The sequence below is a fragment of the Bos grunniens genome, chromosome 26 (assembly GCF_055505025.1).
Source record: "Bos grunniens cultivar Pamir isolate PY7600 chromosome 26, Bosgru_T2T1.0, whole genome shotgun sequence".
In the NCBI taxonomy this organism is placed as follows: domain Eukaryota; kingdom Metazoa; phylum Chordata; class Mammalia; order Artiodactyla; family Bovidae; genus Bos; species Bos grunniens.
Genome location: NC_141190.1, coordinates 13,285,532 through 13,308,473, shown reverse-complemented (window position 1 = coordinate 13,308,473; position 22,942 = coordinate 13,285,532). Strand labels below are relative to the sequence as shown.

Here is a 22,942-nt window from a genome sequence, read left to right as displayed (position 1 = left end):
GTCTGGCTTCCCAGGTGGCTCAGTAGAAAGAATCCACCTGTCAATGCAGGAGACACAGGAGACACAGGTTCACTGCCTGGGTCAGGAAGATCCCCTGGAGTAGGACATGGCGACCCACTCCAGTATCCTTGCCTAAAATATTCCATAGACAGAGGAGCCTGATGGGCTACAGTCCATGGGGTCACAAAGAGGTGGACACAACTGAGTGACTAAGCACAAATGCACAGGCCAGGTATCTTTTAGGATTTCTTTTTTCTTTTACTTTTTCTCACATTTCCTCATGATTTAATTCAGACTGTGCATTTTCAGCAGGACTACCAGAGGTGTGATGTGGTTGTCCTTCTCTTTGTCTCACGTCAGGCCCACGAAGGTCACCTTGTCCCACAGTCAGCAGTGGTAATCATCTGGGCAGTTACCGTGTCCCTGCTGTGTAATTAATAAGGGATTTGTGGGCAAGGACTTTGAGATTACCACCTCAACCAAAAAAAACTGTAGCATTGACCCTAGCCTTCCCTGTTTCCATTTTTTAACTCCCTTCTCCAGACATTGAGAAACCATGTCTAATATGATATTTCCATGATCTAATATGATATTCAAATAGGCTCAGCTATTTAAAATGGTCTTTAGTGTCACTATTTTCCATTGCTTACAATTCATAGTCATTCACTATCTCTAAAAATAGAGAAAATTAGTGTGCTTACAATTGCAAAATCTTATTCAAATTATGTTTTAAAGTGTGGTTTTTTTTTTTTTTTTTTGGACTTTCATGTTACCAAAACATGTCCCACTTTTCTATGTTATTTTCATTTTTATCTTGTGATTATTCCAGTGGAGGAAGAGATGTCTTATTGGAGTATATATAAGGAGTTTATAATTTAAATGATAAAATAAACCATTCTTTAGTGTAAGACTTTCGGCTGACCTACAGGTATAGGTATGAAAGGTCTTAGCACTGATGGCATAGCTATGGTTACTCAAGTTCCAGAGAATACCATGAAGCAGCCAACATAGGTGGGCTTCTTGGGTGGTAAATGTTTCTCTTTTTTCCACATGAGGGCATTTATGACTCTCGTGGGAAACCTGAGTTACTGATACAGACTTCAGATGGGTTCTAGGGATGTCTAAATGACTCAGTGATCACTGCCTCAGGAAGCTAACTGACCTGTACTTCCTTCTAATACAAGGTCAGGTTGGGCCAGCCTTAGGAAGACTTTTTTCTAAAGGATTATCTAAACTTGTGGGTAGTTTTCCATTTCTTGGGAATGAGAAATTTAAAATCAGAACCCATATTTGGTAAACTAGCTTGACTCGAGTTTACCTTGACTCAAGGCCAAAAGAGTCAGGGAAGACATGGTCATGATAAAAATCCTGATGACCTGAGAAACATCTGATATCCTAGAGTCAGCACCTGGAGCATGGGGCTTTTGGAGCCTGATGAAGAGTCCCTCTACTGTGGGAAGAGTGGTTAACGCTTTGAGCATACTATGGAGGAGAGGAGAGCCAAGGGGCACTACAGTGCACTGTGAACCCAAGGGACCTTGGAAAAGATTCATGAAGGCATCTGACGTGCATTCCCAGGAAAGAGCACACGGGCTTCGCACCAAACACAACTTCGATCTGAGTCTTGGTTTATGGAATGACTTTCAGTAATTTGTTTATTGAGTGGCTCTAAGTTCTTCAAGCTTTTTAAGGTTTTGTTTCCTTCTATTCAATAGGGATTGTAAAGCTGCTTATATCACATGGTTGTTGCACAGATTTATTAATGTATGCCAAGCTCAGTAAATGTCAGCTAGTAGTAAGTTTACAAAGTCCATCCACTATGGAGTTTACTTTGTCAATTCTTAGTTTTGTGAGTATCCAGGGGAAGGGTCAAAATGATCACTTTTTAATTGGCAAGCTAGTCTGTAAAACAACAAGATCTTGTCTTGCAACCACCTGGGTGGGGTGGGTGTGTAAACTCTGGAGCAGTGATGATGGTACAGATGAGGGAAACTCGTCACCCCTGTGTAGTACCACGTACTTACCGTGATGTTATATACCGTGTGGACATAGACCAGAACACGGTGAGCAGCCTGCAATGGCATAACCATGTGTGTATAAACCACAGGTCTTTTTCTTGCAATCGTTGGTAGAACTACCACATCTCCAATATGTCATGACATGGGGAAATGTTTAGGAAATAATGCTAAGAAAAGAAAAGCAGGCTGACTGGCTGAGTCCCATAAGCACTATCAGTAATTAGGAGGCACATAAGTTTGGGTCAGAAACCCCGTCTACCCCCCAGTACACTGGAGTCTGTGGACCTGGGCCTGTAGTCTTCGTGTGTGTCCAGCACTCAAGATCTGGCCACTTTTCTTGCTTTTGACTGTGGTGGTCAAGTGTGCTCCCAGCTTGGTTTCTGCCATATGCTCTCAATACTGACTTCCTTAGTGCCTATTAGTAGCCACGGTAGGCTCCAAAAGCCCCATGCTCCAGGTGCTGACTCTAGGATATCAGATGTGTTCTCAGGTCATCTGGGATTTGCCCTTCCTCCAGGAGACATCTAGGGACAATAAGTTTTATTCTCCCTGTGGAAGGAAACTTCTCAATAAATAGGATCACCTCGGGTCTCATCCAGCATGTGTCCCCATCACAAGACCAAGGAATGGACACATTCTAGAACTTTATTGGCATCTAGGACCCAGGAACTGATCTCAGCATGCCTCCCTTGGCTTCGTGCTACCTGGATTTTGACATCTCAGCCAAATCGGTTATATAAAGAGGATTCAGCTCTAGCCCACTTCTGAGTAACAGACATTATCATCTACGCTTGGCAAAAACGAAAGCGTGAAATGTGAGTCAGTTGTTTTATTCTACTTCCTAGTGGAGAGAGACAGTTTCTAATCCCGTGTGAATCGAGTCATTCAGGAAGAAATCCTATCCCAGAGAATTATTCAGATGTGATGGCGGTGGCTCTTAATTAGCCACAGGTTGACTCAGGGAGTGGGGGACCTGCCGCAGCAAGATTGCTGTGGCACACCTGCTCATGGCCATCACCCCAGACTGGCCTCTTGCTCAGTCTCCAACATGGATACTTCTCCCTTTAGCAAATGATCACCCTTATCATCACCACCTATTTTAGTGTAACACGATCAGGTTTTGATGTTACATCCATCCCACCCCAACACACAGGCTGTCTTCTGAGGAAGTGGGTTCCAACCATCAGGAAGTCATGTTCTTTGCTGGATGCTGAAATGCAGCCAGTGAGCAAGACTGGAGGGGGACTCAGAAGCAGAGCTAAGTTGCTCACCATGATGGGGTTCCGGGGTACAGGAGGGGGAGATTAAAACAGAAGTTCCAGGGGGACATCCAGGAAGAACAGACACAAGACAGCCAGGTCTAGAACTGCTTCAGCAAAGGGTGAGGAAAAATCCAGGCTGGAGATCAGATACCTACTAAGAGAATTTGGAGTATTTCACTGAGGTGTGAAACTCCTTCCTCTGTCCCCCATGCAGAATGTTAGTCAGCACCTATGTTCATTGATGCTTTTGGTGTAAGGCAGAGTGTCTATTTATTGGAGAGAAGAGAGAGGCTATGTCTTGCATCAGGGTTAGCAGGAGAACAACAGAAAGGTAGCTCACAGGATCAGCCACACTGAAGTTACTAGTGTAATCACTATTTATTTAATACCTATACCTACCCCCCATCTTCCCACCTAATCCACAAACTGCATGAGGATAGGAATTGCACCCCTCGTTAGCATGTCCCCAGCCCCTGGCACAATGTTGGCACATAATGTTGTTGTTATTCCATCACTTGGACCAGGCAATGGCACCCCACTCCAGTACTCTTGCCTGGAGAATCCCATGGACGGAGGAGCCTGGTGGGCTGCAGTCCATGGGGTCGCTAAGAGTCAGACACAACTGAGTGACTTCACTTTCACTTTTCACTTTCATGCATTGGAGAAGGAAATGGCAACCCACTCCAGTGTTTTTGCCTGGAGAATCCCAGGGACGGTGGAGCCTGGTGGGCTGCCGTCTATGGGGTCACATAGAGTCGGACACGACTGAGGCGACTTAGCAGTAGCAGCAGCATTCCATCACTCAGTTGTGTCCAACTCTTTGCAGTCCCATGGACTGCAGCATACCAGGCTTTTCTGTCCTTTATTGTCTCCCAGATTTTGCTCAAATCCATGTCCATTGATTCCATGATGCTATCTAATCATTTCACCCTCTGCCCCTGCCCCCTTCTCCTCGTGCCTTCAATCTTTCCCAGCATCAGGGTTTTTTCCAAAGAGTTGACTGTTCCCATCAGGTGGCCAAAGTATTGGAGCTTTAGCAACAGTCCTTCCCATGAATATTCAGGGTTGAAATCCTTTAGGATTGACTGGCTTGATCTTGCTGTCCAAGGGATTGTCAAGACTCTTCTCCAGCACCACAGTTGGAAAGCATCAGTTCTTTGGTGCTCAGTCTTCTTTGTGGTCCAGCTCTCACATCTGTACATTACTACTGGAAAAACCATAGCTTTGACTATATGGAACTTTGTTGGCAAAGTGATGTCTATGCTTTTTAATATGCTGTCTAGATTTGTCATAGCTTTCCTTCCAAGGTGCAAACATTTTCTAATTTCATGGTTGCAGTCACCATCTGCAGTGATTTTGGAGCCCAGGAAAATAAAATTTGTGGGTGTCCAAATATGTGTTGGATGAATACACAAATGAATGACTCTACTTGGTGGCTCCATACGACTTCTGGTTCCTAGATGAACAGCGATCTAAAAGACAGTATTTGTTTGTCCCTTTGCCCAGAGTCTGAAGGACACAAGAGAAGGCTGATGATTTGGAGGGTGATGGGTCCGGCAGCAATAGTAGCAGCTTTTAGGGCATTCTTTTTAAAAAGACACTCTTTGGCTCTAACGACATTGTACTAGCTGACAACATTCCAGCTGACAACAGAGCTGGAAATAATGATACTCCATATTCATGAAATAATACAGGACATGAAGTTCCCCCGCTTTATTTGTAGTGGAGAAAGCCAGTCTGATTTCACGAGGTATTACAGTCACAACAGTGCTATGGGATTTTACATGCTGATTTACAAGGAAAAAGAAAGAAAAGCTCTGTGTGAAGAATTACAAACGTTCTTTCCCTGTTTACCCTCTGGGTACTTTGATTGCGAAAAGGAATTGAACTCTCCATTGTACTCAAACGTGATTCTTAGAAATATAAAGTATATGTAGTTGCAATAACCTTCAGTGTTTTCCCTTAGGCTAAAATGAAACTTCGGAGAAGGCAATGGCAACCCACTCCAGTACTCTTCCCTGGAAAATCCCATGGATGGAGGAACTTGGTGGGCTGCAGTCAATGGGGTCGCACAGAGTCGGACACGACTGAAGCGACTTCACTTTCACTTTTCACTTTCATGCATTGGAGAAGGAAATGGCAACCCCCTCCAGTGTTCTTGCCTGGAGAATCCCAGGGACGGGGGAGCCTGGTGGGCTGCCGTCTATGGGGTCGCACAGAGTCGGACACGACTGAAGCGACTTAGCAGCAGCAGCAGCAAAATGAAACTTATTAAACTGAGAAGGAAAGTGTCCTGGGCCTGCAATGTGTCACTAGAAGAGGGTGGTATTTTGAATCAGAAGATGTGGGTTGAAGGCCAGCTCAACCACTCACCAGCTCTGTGAGCTTGGAGCAGTAAATGAATGAAAGCTCAGGGTTTCAGTTTACTACTCTGTAAAATAAGAGTACTACTATGATGTGTGTACATGTATGTGACATTTTGGTGAAATCGTTTTAATGTAGCTGCTTTGGCTTAGCCATTCTCATGTGACCTAAAAATAACAAATCCTTTACCCTTTCAGTTCAATTCAGTCACTCCGTCATGTCTGACTCTTTGCCACCCCATGGACTGAAGCACGCCAGGCCTCCCTGGCCATCACCAACTCCTAGAGTTTACTCAAACTCATGTCCATTGAGTCAGTGATGCCATCCAACCATCTCATCCTCTGTCGTCCCCTTCTCCTCTCGCCTTCAATCTTTCCCAGCATCAGGGTCTTTTCCAATGAGTCAGCTCTTTGCAGCAGGTGGCCAAAGTATTGGAGTTTCAGCCTCAACATCAGTCCTTCCAATGAATATTCAGGACTTATTTCCTTTAGGACGGACTGGTTGGGCCTTTACCCTTTAGACTAAAAAAATTTAAAGCAACATATATATGAGAATCCTTATTCCATTCCTATGTCCCACTCTAAGCCTGGCCCAGAGTGGAAAGTTAGGTGGCAAAGACGAATTAATAGCCAGTAACAGTTACTATATGTAGAACTTGATAATTAAGAGGGGGAAAAGATAACCATTGCTGGGAAAAAAGAATTGCTATTTATTACAAAAAGCAACCTGAATGGTGGCATAATTTGTGTCGGAATAGGTATTTTGTTTAGGGAAATATATAGCAGGTCACTTTGGGAGTGGGCTTGGTCTGAAAGGTGGGAGAAACAGAGATACACAGAGCGAGAAGGCTGAATTTCTCTGCAAAATAAATGAAGGAAAGTGTGGGGTTTCTCAGGGGCAAATGGCTCAGGTCAGTGAAAGAAGGCAAAAGTGAGGGGAGAGACCCAAGGTGACGGCAAGGTCAGTCCTGAGGAGGAGCTCCTGTGACACAGAAGGACAGTGCGGTCTAGGGTTGTTCCAACTCTTCTTAGGTTTCTTACCTAAGTTCTCAGTTTCAGAGAGCAATTAATAAAAGGTACAATTTTAACTCAGTAAAACCAGCAACACTTGAAATGTGGGAAGATGAAAAAAATGAGCTATAAAAGCATTCCTAATTAACAGTGTTTCTTCCCATTTGCTACCGTGTGTCTAGGTATGACTTCATTTATCCTTAGATCAGCCCTGGGATTTCTTTGGAAGGAATGATGCTAAAGCTGAAGCTCCAGTACTTTGGCCACCTCATGCGAAGAGTTGATTCATTGGAAAAGACCCTGATGCTGGGAGGGATTGGGGGCAGGAGGAGAAGGGGACGACAGAGGATGAGATGGCTGGATGGCATCACTGACTCAATGGACGTGAGTCTGAGTGAACTCCGGGAATTGGTGATAGACAGGGAGACCTGGCGTGCTGCGATTCATGGGGTCGCAAAGAGTCGGACACGACTGAGTGACTGAGCGACTGATCTGATCTGATCCTTATTTGGGACACTGTACTTCATAATTCTGAGGACTTACGTCTTTAACTCTGAAAAACTTTCTCAGATTTGATCTTTTTCAAATTCCTCTTGTATCTCGGTTCTTCTGCTTTGTCTTTCTGGAACTCCTCTTTGGTAATGTTGAACTTTAGCTGAGATTGTGTGTTTCCAGAAAGCAGGAATGGTTAATAAATCCTCTCAATTCTTTTGTGTTCTGGAAAAGCTGACATCAGAGGACCAACCTGCCCTTGCACCCTCTGCTATAAAACCCATTTCTTTCCTTCCTTATCGGCTCCCAAAAGACTCCATGATTCTCTTGTTTACTTGACTCGGTAGGATCCCAAGTCCCCTTCTTTTTCACAGAGACAGGCCTCATCAATGAACACTCATCTATTGTGATAGCCTATTTAACATGGTTTCCTTAAATTTCTGGTTCACTTTGTCTTTGATACATTAAAGACATATAGGATTAACCTGCTTATTCATTTCTCCATATTTCTACTCCTATTTCATACCTTCCCCCTCTTTATCCCTCTGTGCTGCATTGCATATAATTGGCTAATATCTATACACCAGTTCACTAATTCTCTATTTAGTGCCTATCTTACAAACAGGTTTTCATTTCTAAAAGTTCTAATTTCTCTCTCTCCCTCTCTGCCTGTTTTTTCCCACATCCTATCGTGTTCTTTCATTATTATGTAATTATTTTCAACAAACTTTTTAATTGGCCACATTGTGCTCCATGCGGGATCTTAGTTCCCTGACCAGAAACCAAACCCGTGCCCTCTGAAGACAGAGTCTTAACCGCTGGACCACTAGAGAAGCCCCAACACTCTTCTGTTGTAGTCTTATGAATGGCTCTTCTTTCTTCAGTCCTTAAAAATGCTGCTTCTCCTGATGGTTGCATCTGCCAGTTCGCCCTCGTAGTAGATCACTTCCTTGTATAATGTGCAACGTTTTCATTGTGACATTATCTCAGTGTCTTTTTTTCCCCCAAAGTGGTGATTGCTGTGGGCTCTGAATTGTGGAAGTATTCTTACAAAACTATTTTGAGTTTGCTTCTGCTTCAGTCCTAGTGGAAGAAAGTGAAAGTGTTAGTCGTTGAGTCATGCCTAACTCTTTGTGACTCCAAGGACTGTAGCCTGCCAGGCTCCTACGTTCATTGAATTCTTCAGGCAAAAATACTGGAGTGGGTTGCCATTCTAAGGCATCTTCTCTCCCCAGGGATCAAACCCAGATCCCCTGCACTACAGGCAGACTCTTTACTGTCTGAGCCACCAAGGAAGCCCTCAATTGTAGCAGTTTCGCTAATGTTAACATTAGTTTATCACATTGGTTTCTTGTAATATAAGGATAGCTAAATGTTGAGCCTTATATCCTTATGTTGTACAACTTTGATTTTTCATGAGTTACGTACATTTTTTCCACCCAGACCTCTGATTACTTTCAGGATCTATTGGCAAGACTACTGGGTGGGGATTTTTCTACCCCATATTCATGGATGGGGTAGCTTTTCAAAATTCTCAGCTTTTTTGGCTAGAGGCCTCTTCATGTGATCTTCCTATATACATAGGTTTTTTAAATGATTTCTCAATAAAAACAAACAAAACTCAATCTGTTACTATCAGGCTTTAAGTTGTTAATAGCCTTCTGTGGATCTCTATACAATTTCCACATTTCTCCTGTTTTCATAATATGGGAATGTGTCATGCAGATAAACCTTAATTTCCAGTACTGATTTCCAATATAATCACTCTTCTGCTAACTGAGTTTTGGGAGATGTTGACCTGGTTGGAGACAGTGGTGCTGACACCAAACTCAAATTTTCTAAGGGTAAACAGTGGAGGAAGAACCTCTATAGGGGGAGGAAATTTTGAACTTTATAATTAAAGTCCCCAAAAGTTCCCCTTCCCTTTGTTAATTTCTACTGCTACTACCACGTTGGCTGTGTGGACACACACCCTTCACTTAAGACAGGGAAGGAAAACAATCAGGGACAAAATGAGGCAAGGAATGAAGTTATTATAAGAATGCATGGGACTTCTCTGCTGGGCCAATGGCTAAGACTCTATGCTCCCAGTGCAGGGGGGCCTGGGTTCAATCCCTGGTCAGGGAACTAGATCCTACTTTAAGTAAAGTACATCTCAAATATTGAATGGGTTAAAGTTATAGTAAATGATTATTACTCATTTATCTATAATTCAAATATAGCTGAGAATTCTGGGTTTTTGTTTTGCTAAATCTTGCAAAACTACCCAATAAACAATACAAGTTCTGGCACTGCAAGAAACAGGAAAGCCTTCCCCACTGTGATATTGCTGGCCTTTGGTAAGGTTCTTAGAGCAGGTCTCAATTATTAGTTGAAGTCATGATGAAGGTAAGAGAGTCACTGATTGCAATTTGGAGTGCAGGTGAGTTTCCGGTGATGGGGAAGAGGAGGAATAATGTGAACCAGAGAGAAAGAGAATTATCTGGGAAGTTTTCAGTTCTATTTTTAAATTTTCTGTGCTACTCAGTTATCTTACAAGTATGTATTCCTTTGAAAAAGAATTAAAATTAAAACTAATTTTTTTTTTAATTTAAAGTTTGTATTAAAGTAATATATGCGAAAAGTATACCAGTTATTGGTTTATAGCTCAGTTCAGTTGAGTTTAGTTGCTCAGTCATGTTTGACTCTTTGCAACTCCATGAATTGCAGCCTGCCAGGCCTCCCTGTCCATCACCAACTTCCGGAGTTCACCCAAACTCATGTCCGTCAAGTTGGTGATGCCATGAGATGAGCCATCTCATCCTCTGTCGTCCCCTTCTCCTCCTGCCCCCAATCCCTCCCAGCATCAGAGTCTTTTCCAATGAGTCAACTCTTTGCATGAGGTGGCCAAAGTATTGGAGTTTCAGCTTCAGCATCAGTCCTTCCAAAGAACACCCAGGACTGATCTCCTTTAGAATGGACTGGTTGGATCTCCTTGCAGTCCAAGGGACTCTCAAGAGTCTTCTCCAACACCACACTTCAAAAGCATCAATTCTTCGGCGCTCAGCTTTCTTCACAGTCCAACTCTCACATCCATACATGACCACTGGAAAAACCATAGCCTTGACTAGACGGACCTTTGTTGGCAAAGTAATGTCTCTGCTTTTTAATATGCTATCTAGGTTGGTCATAACTTTCTATATTTTCACAAATGAATTTTTGAATTTATGTGAATTAAAACTATGTTAATGTTTTTACCAGATTCAAATGGAGCAGCTAGACTTTGAAAGCCTTTTATTTCTCCCACCTTTCCCAGAATCCTTACTTCCCCTTAGAGACCTGGATGCCTCCCCAGTTCCCAGGATTTTGCTCATCTAACTCACTGAAGTATTTATTTTTGGACCGTTTTATATCAATCCTCAAATGCTAGTTTGAAATGATCCATTTGATACAGAGGTGTGCCGGTCTTTCAGTTTTACCGCAGGCTCCTTGTTGCAGGAGCCACTTGTGTTCATCTTTACACCCCCACTCCCTACCATTGTGCTCAATAGTTCAATGAGTTTTAAATGGTAATGGTGATGACTGGCATTGATGGATAGTATATAGAATTAGCTCCTTAGGTAGCTCTTGGATAGCCCAAGTTTGATTCGAGTTGGGTCAAACAGAGAGAATTTTCCCTTAGTTTCTTTGAGCCCTAGGATTGTTTCTGTTGTAAGAGGACATAAGGCAAAGCCATGGGTTTGGCTGTCCATATAATAATTCCTCCATTGTTTCCAATGCCAGTCTCCCATATTCCCCAGCCTTTTGTGGGAAAATTGTTTCTGATAGAGTAATAAGGCAATTTCAAAACACTTGAGGCTCATTTAGAAAGCATTGTATCCAGAGAACCAAAAGCTGTGGACCAGTTGAACCTGTGGATAATGATCATTATAGACCTGTTGTTTGATTTTCAAAGATGTATTGTTGCCTTTAAGACTTAACCAGAAAATGAATACAACTGGAAACAATTCTAGTTGGCTTTCTCACCACAGCATCCCCTTTCCTTTGGAAGATAAACAGCCCTAGGAAAAATGCATTAAAAATTTTCATCTTAAAATTTTCAAGAGGATTCTTCAGTTCTATTTTCATATGAACTCACTCAAAGTTTTATTCTACATTTAAAATTTCAGATCCTATATTTGAATTGGCATAAAGACTATCAGGAATTGGGTTATCTCCATACTCCTTAGTTATTTTGGATTAATAATTGAGATCAGGGGTTTACTCTAACCCTGATTATATATTAGTAAAGTATCTTCACAGCATAGAATTTGGAAGAAACACAGGGATAGGCCATTTTCAGCACAGCAGCACAGAGACTATTTTGCTGTCATTCATAACCCATTATATGATTCCTGGACAGGAGCAATTTTCTTTCACAGAGCTACTTGACATATGTCTCTAATCAGATTTATTTTATAAATCTAGGAGACCTTTACTTCTAGTGATAAGAAAGAACGTTTTCCATAGAGTTCTACTGTTGGTTAAACTTCTCAACTCCTGTTGAAACCAAATAGGATTTCTGTAGAAAAATTGACAGAAGTTATATTTGTTTGAATCTTTTCAAGAGGAACAATTCTTCCTACATATTCTCACAACCTCAGGAGTCAGGCTGCTTGGATCCAAGTACACCTCTGAAACTTACCAGCTGCATGTGCTTTTGGTGAGCTACTTAATTTCTTTTGTTTCCTCCTCTATTAAACAGGGATTATAATAGAACTAACTTCATAGAGATGTGATGAGGATTAAAGGAAATAATCAAAGTAAAGTACTTAGCACTTTGCATGGCACTTAACCCAGTAAAGACTCAACAGAGGCAACTGTTGCTTTCACCATATTTGGCTTCTTGTTCAAATCCACGGAGTTTTTAAAATTTCAGAAAAATTCTACAGTTACAGAGAACTGTTATCAAATCCATTAAACCTCTGCCCTCAGAAACACTCATATTTCTGTTAAAGTCTTACTCTTTCACCAAATAATTTGCAGTTGTTTCTTCTCCCTGGTATCCCACAAATCAGATCATCCCCTTCTCCATCTCTGACAACCAAATATGGCAAAACTCCTCAGACAGAAAACTGGAAAGAGCACGTAAAAGGGAATGATACCAAAATAAACAATCTTTGCCACATTTCCAAGTATTTCTGGCAACTCAAGACTAGTGTTAATACCATTGAACTGAGTGTGTTCAGAGAAGTACTGGGAAATGCTTATTTTCACAATGAGTTGAAATTTTCATCTCCATAGGCTATATACACATTGAACACTATGACTTTAGGGTGAGCTGTTGGTACTCTCCCAAGATTAGCCTTCGTGTTAAAAGAGGCTAAGAAGTTATTGTAAAAGCTTTTTTATCTAGGTCAATTCCAGGCAACAACTGCGGGTGTATAAAAATGTTCTGAGTCAGGGAGCAGAGAGCAAGTCTTTGTAAGGCCACAGAAGTTAAATGTGCCAACTGATAATCACTAATGATAACTAACAAGCACCCCTGTGAAATTATCCCACATATGTGGCAGGGCTTGTGTCAGATGGCCTAGCAGGCGTGTGAGGTCTGTCAAGTCCTAGGGCGATTATGCTAGATGAGGAAACCCATGGTACAACGGCAGCCCTTGATAGTCATGTTTCTCAAGCCAGGAGCAGTGTTGTCCTATCATATAAAATGTTGAGAATTCAGTGCATTTGTTGGCTGTGACCAATGAGAACTTCTGGATTTACTGTTAGGAAGCAAATCGAAATGTGCAATGAACGCTATCCGCAAATGGGCAGTGAGCAGCATGTACCACTGTCCTCGCTGGCCCTGGGTCATTTATCTATCAGTGAGTTTGAGAGAACTGAGTATCACCCAGGGCCAACAAGGACTTTTTCTTGATTCCAGCTTGAGCTTGATCCAGCCTGGCATTTTGCATGATGTGCTCTGCATATAAATTAGATAAACAGGGTGACAATATACAGCCTTGACATACTCCTTTCCCAATTTTGAACCAGTCAGTCGTCACATGTCCAATACTAACCTCTGCTTCTTGACCTGCATACAGGCTTCTCAGGAGACAGGAAAGGTGATCTGGTACTCCCATCTCTTTAAGAATCTTCCACGGTTTGTTGTGATCCACACAGTCAAAGGCTTTAGCATAGGCAGTGAAGCAGAAGTAGATGTTTTTCTGGAATTCTCTTGCATTTTCCATGATCCAATGGATGCTGGCAATTTGATCTCTGATTGCTCTGCCTTTTCTAAATCCAGCTTGAACATCTAGGAGTTCTCAGTTCATGTACTGTTGAAGCCTGCCTTGGTGAATTTTGAGCATGACCTTGCTAGGGTGTGAGATGAGTGCAACAGAGACATTTAATGAGTACCAGTAAGGGGTAGCAGAGCTGGATTTTAAGCCCACAGCCTTCTGATTCTCTTCTCAATTCTCTTTCTACCCTAGAGTGGTTTCTAAAAAAAATTTTAGGGGCAACACTTTTTTTTTTTTAATGAAGTGTTTGAGGTCAAATATGTGAAATAGAAAAAAGAGGAGACATTCTGGTTGTGATGTGTGTGGGGGGCTGAGAGCTATACTCACCTCACCCCCTGCCCCACATGGCTCCATTCTCTGTGGTAACCTCTTGGGGTGACTTTTCAGAGCACAGTTTGCACAGCATGGCCTCTCTGGATGGCTCAGAGAGCTCTGTGACAAGGTTGCTCAAGCCGGGGTGCTGCCAAAAAGTGGGTTACCATTCTCAGTTGTCAGTCCCAGGGACAGACACCGGGAGCTGCCCCCGAGCAGGAGTCATTCCTGGGAACTGGATCCCGGTCTCATGTGCTCTTCGCCTTGGGCTGCCCTGGTCCTGGCCTGCCAGACTGGCAGACGGATCTATGATGACAGCTCGGCTCTATTTGAACTGTCCCTCAGGCCAGGCTGGGCCAGTCCTTCCCAAACAAGGGAAGTGCTGAGGAGATGAACAGAAAAGGACAGAAAGGAAGGACACGGACTCAGGAAGCCTCCTCCTCAGCTGCACGGTGGATGGGACATGTTTCTGTCAGGAAGGGAAGCAAAGCAAGGCAAAACAAAGGGTCACGTGCACTTCTTTCCTTTTGTGCAACTGAAAGGTCTAATTTACAAATCCTGCAAGCCCTCCTGACTGGGGAAAATTTGGCCATATGGAAAGGTTTCCTACTGTTGCCTTGGCTGGAGAGAGTATTTGTAAGTTTGGACTAATTGTTGGAGATTAGTCATGGGGATGTTGTATGGGGTGAAGTCAGCATGGTGGCCCTATACGGGGGCATCACAAGATTTTCTGTGGATGTTTTTTCCCTTCATTTCCTTTTAGAGGAGAATGATTTCTGAGCCTTTCTAGTAACCGAGTCTTCATTTAGTAACTAAGAAACATCACTTTCTAGAAGCCTCTAGTCATTATCCTTCTGACTGTCCTTTTAGAGAGGTTTTGCCTTTCTTACCTTAATTAATTAGAGACTGCTTCCCTTCCAGAAGTCGTTTGTGATTTTTAATTTACATTTTGTTGGATTCTCCATGCGTAAACTCTGGGTGTTTTTCTTTATGGACACACTCACTGAGAAGTGATGGGCTTATATGTCCTTGTGTATGCTTGGTCTGAAACTGGGCAGAGGTCTCAACTGGCCCCTTCAGGAATATAGAAGAAAAATGCAAGGATTTTCTATAGTATTAATACACAGAGGCAATTGAACTAGTTCTTATTAATGTGTAATAAGTCATACCCCAAATTTAGGAGTTTGAAATAGCTTTTTCATTTTGCTCATGAGTTTGTGAGTCATTTAGAAACAGGTCCAGTGATCCTCACTGAGGTCTTTCATGTGATGTTGTCAAGTGTCCGCTGGGGCTGAAATTGCCCAAAGCACAACTGGGCTGGATGTCCAGGGTGACTCCCACACATGGCTGGAAGCTGATGCTGGCTGCTGGCTGAAAACCCAGCTGGGACCGACCAGAAGCCTTTGTGTGTCCCAGGTGGGTAGACTTATGTGTAGGCAGGTGCAGACTTCCCACAGCGAGCCTCCTAAGAGAACCAGGTGGAGGCAGCATGGCTTTCTCTGACTTAGCCTCTGAAGGTGTACCATGTCATTTCTGCTGCTTATAGTCAGGACACTCAGATAGACCCAGGTTCAAGGGGAAGCGACACAGACCACATGCCTTAATGAGAAGAGTGTCAAGGAATTTTCATTTGCTGTATACACTCTCCAGAATGACCAAGCCCAAAGAGAATTAGACTACTGTTCTCCTTCACTGATTTTCAAATCTGAAAAGATGATGCTGTTAAAGTGCTGCACTCAGTGCCAGCAAATTTGGAAAACTCAGCAGTGGCCACAGGACTGGGAAAGGTCAGTTTTCATCCCAATCCCAAAGAAAGGCAATGCCAAAAAATGTTCAAACTACCATACAATTGCACTTATTTCACATGCTAGCAAGATTATGCTCAAGATCCTTCAAGCTAGGCTTCAGCAGTATGTGAACCAAGAACTTTGAGATGTACAAAGAGATTTAGAAAAGGCAGAGGAACCAGAGATGAAATTGCCAACATATGCTGGATCATAGAAAAAGCAAGGGAATTCTAGAAAATAATCCACTACTGCTTCATTGTCTACGTTAAAGCCTTTGACTGTGTGTATCACAACAAACCGTGGAAAATTCTTAAAGAGACAGGAATACCAGACTACTTAACCTGTTTCCTGAGAAACCTGTATGCAGGACAAGAAGCAACAGTTGGAACTAGACACGGAACACTGGACTGGTTCAAAATTGGGAAAGGAGTCTGTCAAGGCTGTATATTGTCATCCTGCTTATTTAACTTATATGCAGAGTAAATCATACAAATGCTGGACTGGATGACTCACAAGCTGGAATCAAGATTGCTGGGAGAAATATCAACAACCTCAGGCAGATGATACCACTTTAATGGCAGAAAATGAAGAGGAACTAAAGAGTCTTTTGATGAAGGTAAAAGAGGAGAGTGAAAAAGCTGGCTTAAAACTCAACATTCAAAACACTTAAGTCATGCATCCGGTCCTATCACTTCATGGCATATAGATGGGGAAAAAATTAAACAGTGTCAGATTTCATTTTCTTGGGCTCCAAAATCAATGGGGATTGCAGCCATGAAATTAAAAGATGCTTGCTTCTTGGAAGAAAAGCTATGACAAACCTAGACAGTGTATTAAAAAGCAGAGACGTCACTTTGCCGACAAAGGTCCGTTAGTCAAAGTTAGGGTTTTTCTAGTCGTCGTGTAAGGATGTGAGAGTTGTACCCTTAAGAAGGCTGAGTGCCGAGAATTAATGCTTTCAAACTGTGGTGCCGGAGAAGGCTCTTGAGAGTTCCTTATATTGCATGGAGATCAAACCAGTGACTCCTAAAGGAAATCAACCCTGGATATTCACTGGCAGGTCTGATGCTGAAGCTGAAGCGCCAATACTTTGACTACCTGATATGAAGAGCCGACTCATTGGAAAAGACCCTGCTGCTGCTGCTGCTGCTAAGTTGCTCCAGTCGTGTCTGACTCTGTGCGACCCCATAGACAGCAGCCCACCAGGCTCCGCCGTCCCTGGGATTCTCCAGGCAAGAACACTGGAGTGGGTTGCCATTTCCTTCTCCAGTGCATGAAAGTGAAAAGTGAAAGTGAAGTCGCTCAGTCGTGTCCGACTCCTAGCGACCCCATGGACTGCAGCCCACCAGGCTCCTTCGTCTGCGGGATTTTCCAGGCAAAAGTACTGGAGTGGGGTGCCATTGCCCCTAGTGCTGGGAAATATTGAAGGCAGGAGGGGAAGGGGACGACAGAGGATGAGATGGTTGGATGGCATCCCTGACTCAATGGACATGAGTTTGAGCAAACTCCAGGAGATGGTGAAGGACAGGGAAGCCAGGCATGCTGCGTCCATGGGGTCACCAAGAGTCAGACACGATTTAGCGGCTGAACAACGAATACTGAATTTTCTCTACTTTCCTTTCTCTGTCTTATGCTAAAGAAAGAAATTTTATATAGTTTTTCCTTTTTACCTTTAAATTGTCAGTTCGCAGAGAAGAAGATCTCTGCTGTTTGTTCATTTATTCTTCCTTCACTTGATACATGTTTCTTATGTGCTTGGTACCACACTGGAAGCTAGGACTGCAGAGGGGGCCCTGCCCTCGTGGAACTCATGATATGGCAAAGTGAGAAGGAGATTTTTAGTGATTCTGCAGCCATTTGTGTGCAACTTGCAATAGTAATGACTATACTAGAGGTAAGAACAGTGTTATGGGAATTAAGAGGCAGCAGTTATTTCTGAGGCCAGAAGAAGAACGAAGGAGAGGCAGAGTTTAAGGAGCCTCATTGGGACCAATCATTCCCATAGATTCAGGGCTGGACCTTATAGGCATCTGGCTCAGAATCAGGTATTGGGGGTGGAGGAAGAAAAATGTAGATAAGAGATTTGTTCTGGAATTTTTAACTTTCGGCTTTCTGCCAGAGCTCTACCTAGGAGAGAATAGATGTTGAGAGACACTATTTGACAAGAAAAGTAAGATTCAAAGTCTAGTCATTGAGACCCTATGGACTGTAGCCCTGAAGAGAAACAGGCTCCTCTGCTTATGGGATGGTCCAGGCAAGAATACTGGAGCTGGTTGCCATGCCTCCCTTCAGGGGATCTTCCCAAGCCAGGGATCGAACTTGTGTCTCTTCTGTCTCCTGCATTGGCAGGGAATTTCTTTACTTACCACTGGCACCACCTTGGAAGCCCAAATAAAATGACAAATGATGTCATATAAAGAAAAATCTGGCTTCTCCACGTCTGTTTCCTCTCTGCTTTGTTGCAAGCAACTCTATGTGACCAGTGAAATGTCCTAAGTCAAAGCTGTCCAAGCTACTGAGTGAGCATGTCTCCTTTCATTCCTTCATTTTCAGTGTTTACTGAGCACCTAACATGTGCCGGAAACATGCTAATCACAGGGATGAATTGGTGAACATAACACACAGCATCAACCTTGTTTTTGGAACCATGGTTCTATGTTGGTCAAATGTGCCAAATTTGTGTAAAGGGAGTTGATCAGCATTCAACTCAAAACCAAATAGGAGTATTTATTTTTACAAAGGAATTCAATTTAGTTTAAATAACATCAGAACACGTCACACCCAGGCATGGTGAGAATTAGACCACAGAACCACGTGGTGAGCCCTGGGATGCTTGTGTTGATGCTGGGACCACCACGACTGCCCAGTCCCTCGGGGTCCAGTGTGTCTTGCCTGCCTGTGTGGCAGGTTGTCAGGCTGGAATGTTGGCTTTGAATAAACAGTACAAAGTTCAGAAGGCTCAGTGGTGCACCAGCACGAATCCTTCTTCCAGGGATCGTGGAGGAAACTCGATTGGCCTTAGTGGAACACTGATGAAGACAAGATCCTTTTTAAAACAAAAATTAGCTGGGACTGTTCATAATGACCAGAACTTCCTGTCATGTTTTATAAATGTGGGAAATCTCAGTGAACAAAGAAACCCTCAATGTTACACTCCCCTTTGTACTCCAGAGGTGACCATGGGGACCAGGAGGCAAGGGAGGTCCTCCCAAAAAGCAAACCCAGGGACCTAGATTGGCTGGGTTGTGGGAGCGGCTCATGCAGTTCCTGTCCTGTGGGAAACACTGTGTACTGGGCGCCAGTGGTGACAGTCACTTTTCTGGGCGGGAGTTTTGTGGGATTCATCTTGCTTCTTCGTGATGAGACTTTGGGTTGTTTTCACTTGTGGAGGGGCTCTGTGTGCATTTTGTGGAAGTATGAGCATGTTTTTTTTTTTTTTTTTTATATGCAATTTTTATCCTTTTTTTTTTTTATTCTTCCAATTTTATTTTATTTTTAAACTTTACATAATTGTATTAGTTTTGCCAAATATCAAAATGAATCCGCCACAGGTATACATGTGTTCCCCATCCCGAACCCTCCTCCCTCCTCCCTCCCCATACCATCCCTCTGGGCCGTCCCAGTGCACCAGCCCCAAGCATCCAGCATCATGCATCGAACCTGGACTGGCAACTCGTTTCCTACATGATATTTTACATGTTTCATTGCCATTCTCCCAAATCTTCCCACCCTCTCCCTCTCCCACAGAGTCCATAAGACTGTTCTATACATCAGTGTCTCTTTTGCTGTCTCGTACACCGGGTTATTGTTACCATCTTTCTAAATTCCATATATATGCGTTAGTATACTGTATTTATGTTTTTCCTTCTGGCTTACTTCACTCTGTATAATAGGCTCCAGTTTCATCCACCTCATTAGAACTGATTCAAATGTATTCTTTTTAATGGCTGAGTAATACTCCATTGTGTATATGTACCACAGCTCTCTTATCCATTCATCTGCTGATGGACATCTAGGTTGCTTCCATGTCTTGGCTATTATAAACAGTGCTGCGATGAACATTGGGGTACACGTGTCTCTTTCCCTTCTGGTTTCCTCAGTGTGTATGCCCAGCAGTGGGGTTGCTGGATCATAAGGCAGTTCTATTTCCAGTTTTTTAAGGAATCTCCACACTGTTCTCCATAGTGGCTGTACTAGTTTGCATTCCCACCAACAGTGTAAGAGAGTTCCCTTTTCTCCACACCCTCTCCAGCATTTATTATTTGTAGACTTTTGGATCGCAGCCATTCTGACTGGTGTGAAATGGTACCTCATAGTGGTTTTGATTTGCATTTCTCTGATAATGAGTGATGTTGAGCATCTTTTCATGTGTTTGTTAGCCATCTGTATGTCTTTTTTGGAGAAATGTCTATTTAGTTCTTTGGCCCATTTTTTGATTGGGTCGTTTATCTTTCTGGAGTTGAGCTGTAGGAGTTGCTTGTATATTTTTGAGATTAGTTGTTTGTCGGTTGCTTCATTTGCTATTATTTTCTCCCATTCTGAAGGCTGTCTTTTCACCTTGCTAATAGTTTCCTGTGATGTGCAGAAGCTTTTAAGGTTAATTAGGTCCCATTTGTTTATTTTTGCTTTTATTTCCAATATTCTGGGAGGTGGGTCATAGAGGATCCTGCTGTGATGTATGTCGGAGAGTGTTTTGCCTATGTTCTCCTCTAGGAGTTTTATAGTTTCTGGTCTTACGTTTAGATCTTTAATCCATTTTGAGTTTATTTTTGTGTATGGTGTTAGAAAGTGGTCCAGTTTCATTCTTTTACAAGTGGTTGACCAGATTTCCCAGCACCACTTGTTAAAGAGATTGTCTTTAATCCATTGTATATTCTTGCCTCCTTTGTCGAAGATAAGGTGTCCATATGTGCGTGGATTTATCTCTGGGCTTTATGAGCATGTTTTGAACAATGAGTGGAACATGAGGCATGCTTGGATGTGGGAAAGCAAAAGAGGTGGCCTTGGATGACGACAGCTGGGCAGCCGTGAGCCCCGCAATCCTTCTTCTCTTCCTCTCCAGAAGAGTCGTTGTTTTGTTTTAAGGTGACTCAGGCAAGGGGCTTCTATTTCTAATTTTAGGAATAAACACTGTTGTTATGTGTGAAGTATGGTAATCCCATTCCTTTCACTCTTGGTTGGCTTCACCAATGGGCTGAGTTTAATTCTGGCTGATGAGGAGTGTGAGGTTCTGAGGAAGGGAGAGGAGTTGAGAGAGAGCATGAAAGCGTTTCTTTTGCAGCTGTGAATGCGAACGTGAGAATGTGAAAGCCACTCGGTCAAGTCTGACTCTTTGCGACCCCAAGGGGTATAGCCTGCCAGGCTCCTCAGTCCATGGGATTTTTCCAGCAAGAATACTGGAGTGGATTGCCATTCCCTTCTCCAGGGGAACTTCCTGACCCAGGGATCGAACCTGGGTCTCCTGCATTGCAGGCAGATTCTTCACTGTCTGCGCCACCAGGGAAGCCCTCTTTTGCAGCTGGAAGCTGTTATTTGTTCATTTGTCTCTTGGAATGACCTCAGTCACCTTGTATCTGTAGGGTGCCCTCCTGTGGACAGTCTGATACAGAAAGAGCCTAGGTCCATGTTGCTGTCATGGGACCAGTTTAACAGAGCTCCATTCTTCTTGTGATGGAAAATAAGAAATTCTTCTTATTTGTTAAACCAGTTGGTAACTGGAGTTAGTAATGATTTGCATACTAATTCCCATGGAGCTTAAAGAAGGAAACTTACAGGTGTTGATGGAAATTATATTCAGAATCTGTATCTCAGGGTGGGGAGAAAAGGTCTGACAGAAGAGCCCTGTGGATAAATTACTGTTTGCCTGCTTGGTAAAAATTAAAAGGATGGTGTTGTCTTCCAGAAATTATGATACAAATTGAAGTACAGGGTTATTTGTCTTTTGAGTCCCTGAAGGCTGTCTGCTGAAATAAACAATATGCTGTCTGATTGGGATTTTTGGAAGGGTCACTTTTGAGAAGAGCTGCGTCCTGCTTTTCTTTCAAGAGATCAGTTCTGAACAAGGAACTGTTATTTTTTCTCCTTCGTAAGAAGGAAGCAGCCTGGGTGTCCTCCCTGGAGCTGAACAGTATAATAATCTCAGTGAAACTCCCAGCATCAGAGGAGGAATTTCTCTCTTCTGCAAAGGCCCAGGCAGTTTGCCTGAATTGTATCTTTCGCCATCAGGGTCGATAGATGATCAGGAAAACAGACAGCTCCTTCTGCTGGGTCCTTCGTACTGAGTTCCAGCCTAGCTTTACTTCAGTGAAAGTAAGATTTAAAATACAAAGCTGTGGATACACCTCTGCAATGAGAATGAACCACAGCCATATGCAGTAGTGTGGACATGTCTCCTGAATGAGGAAAAAAGCCAGACACAAAAGAGAGTGTGCTCTACGATGCCTTCAAGTATAAAACCAAGCAAAACTAATGTCTGATGTCAGAAGTCAGAAGAGTGCCTTCCCTGAGGCGGGGGACGTGCCCCTGGCAGAGGGAGCATGAAGTGGCTGTGGGAAATGTTCTCATTCTATTTTTTAAATTTTAAATTTTATTGAAAGACAGTTGATTTACAATGTTGTGTTAATTTTTCATAGTTATACACATATATGTTCTTTTTCATATGATTTCCTATTATGGTTTATCGCAGGATATTGAAAGATATCTCATTCTTGATCTGGGTGTTGGTTATACCCATGTATATATTTTCTGGAAAGTCATGATTTATTAGTGTTTGGATTTGTACGTGTGTTACAATTCAATCCAAGTTTTGCTAAAATTAAAAATAAATACAAAACTGAGCCTTGGAGGATATCTACTGAAATTAACATGTTTAAGAAAAGCACACGGCACCAGAAAATGAGCAGTTAGAGCAATTGCTTCATTTCTCTTGTGTATTCACTTTAATCACCCGAAAGCTGTTCAAACACCTGTTCTGGTCAGGGCTGTGGTTACAAGTGACAGACCAGAATTCCAAGTAGTTCATCTCAATCAGGAATGGGGTTGAATGACAAAATTGAAGGAAATATTTTTTGGAAAAACCAAGCCTGGGAAAGAGCAGGGAGGCAGATGTGTCTCACATGTGGGTGAATGTTCAAGGCACTTAGTCGTGTCTGACTCTCTGCGACATTGATGTAGCCCACCAGGCTCCTCTGTCCTTGGGATTTCCCAGGCAAGAATATTGGAGTGGGTTGCCGTTTCCTTCTCCAGGGGATCTTCTCCACCCACGGATCGAACCTGCATCTTCTACACTGGGAGGCAGTCTTTACCATGGAGTCAACTGGGGAGCCCCAAGTGGGTCTCAGGAATAACCTGGTTCTGAAAGAGCGTGAGGACCCTCTGCCTCTCCTCTGCCGCCCTGCTGACACGCTGTCAGCTCTCTTCTCTTTCCTTACAGAAAAGGAGGCCAGAAAC

General features: G+C 42.9%; 1 long non-coding RNA gene across 3 annotated transcripts in view; it reads left to right on the top strand.

The window, feature by feature from the left end:
- Positions 1-22,942, top strand: part of LOC147344036 (uncharacterized) — a 131,509-nt gene that overhangs the window by 55,322 nt on the left and 53,245 nt on the right. The window contains exon 3 of one of the 3 annotated variants that reach the window (XR_015155628.1): positions 5,247-5,936. The exons of 1 other annotated variant lie outside the window; for it this stretch is intronic. This is a non-coding gene — a long non-coding RNA (uncharacterized LOC147344036). Of the gene's footprint in view, positions 1-1,399; positions 1,741-5,246; positions 5,937-22,942 lie in introns of those variants that run through there. One more of the 3 variants, XR_015155627.1, reaches the window with a different exon arrangement.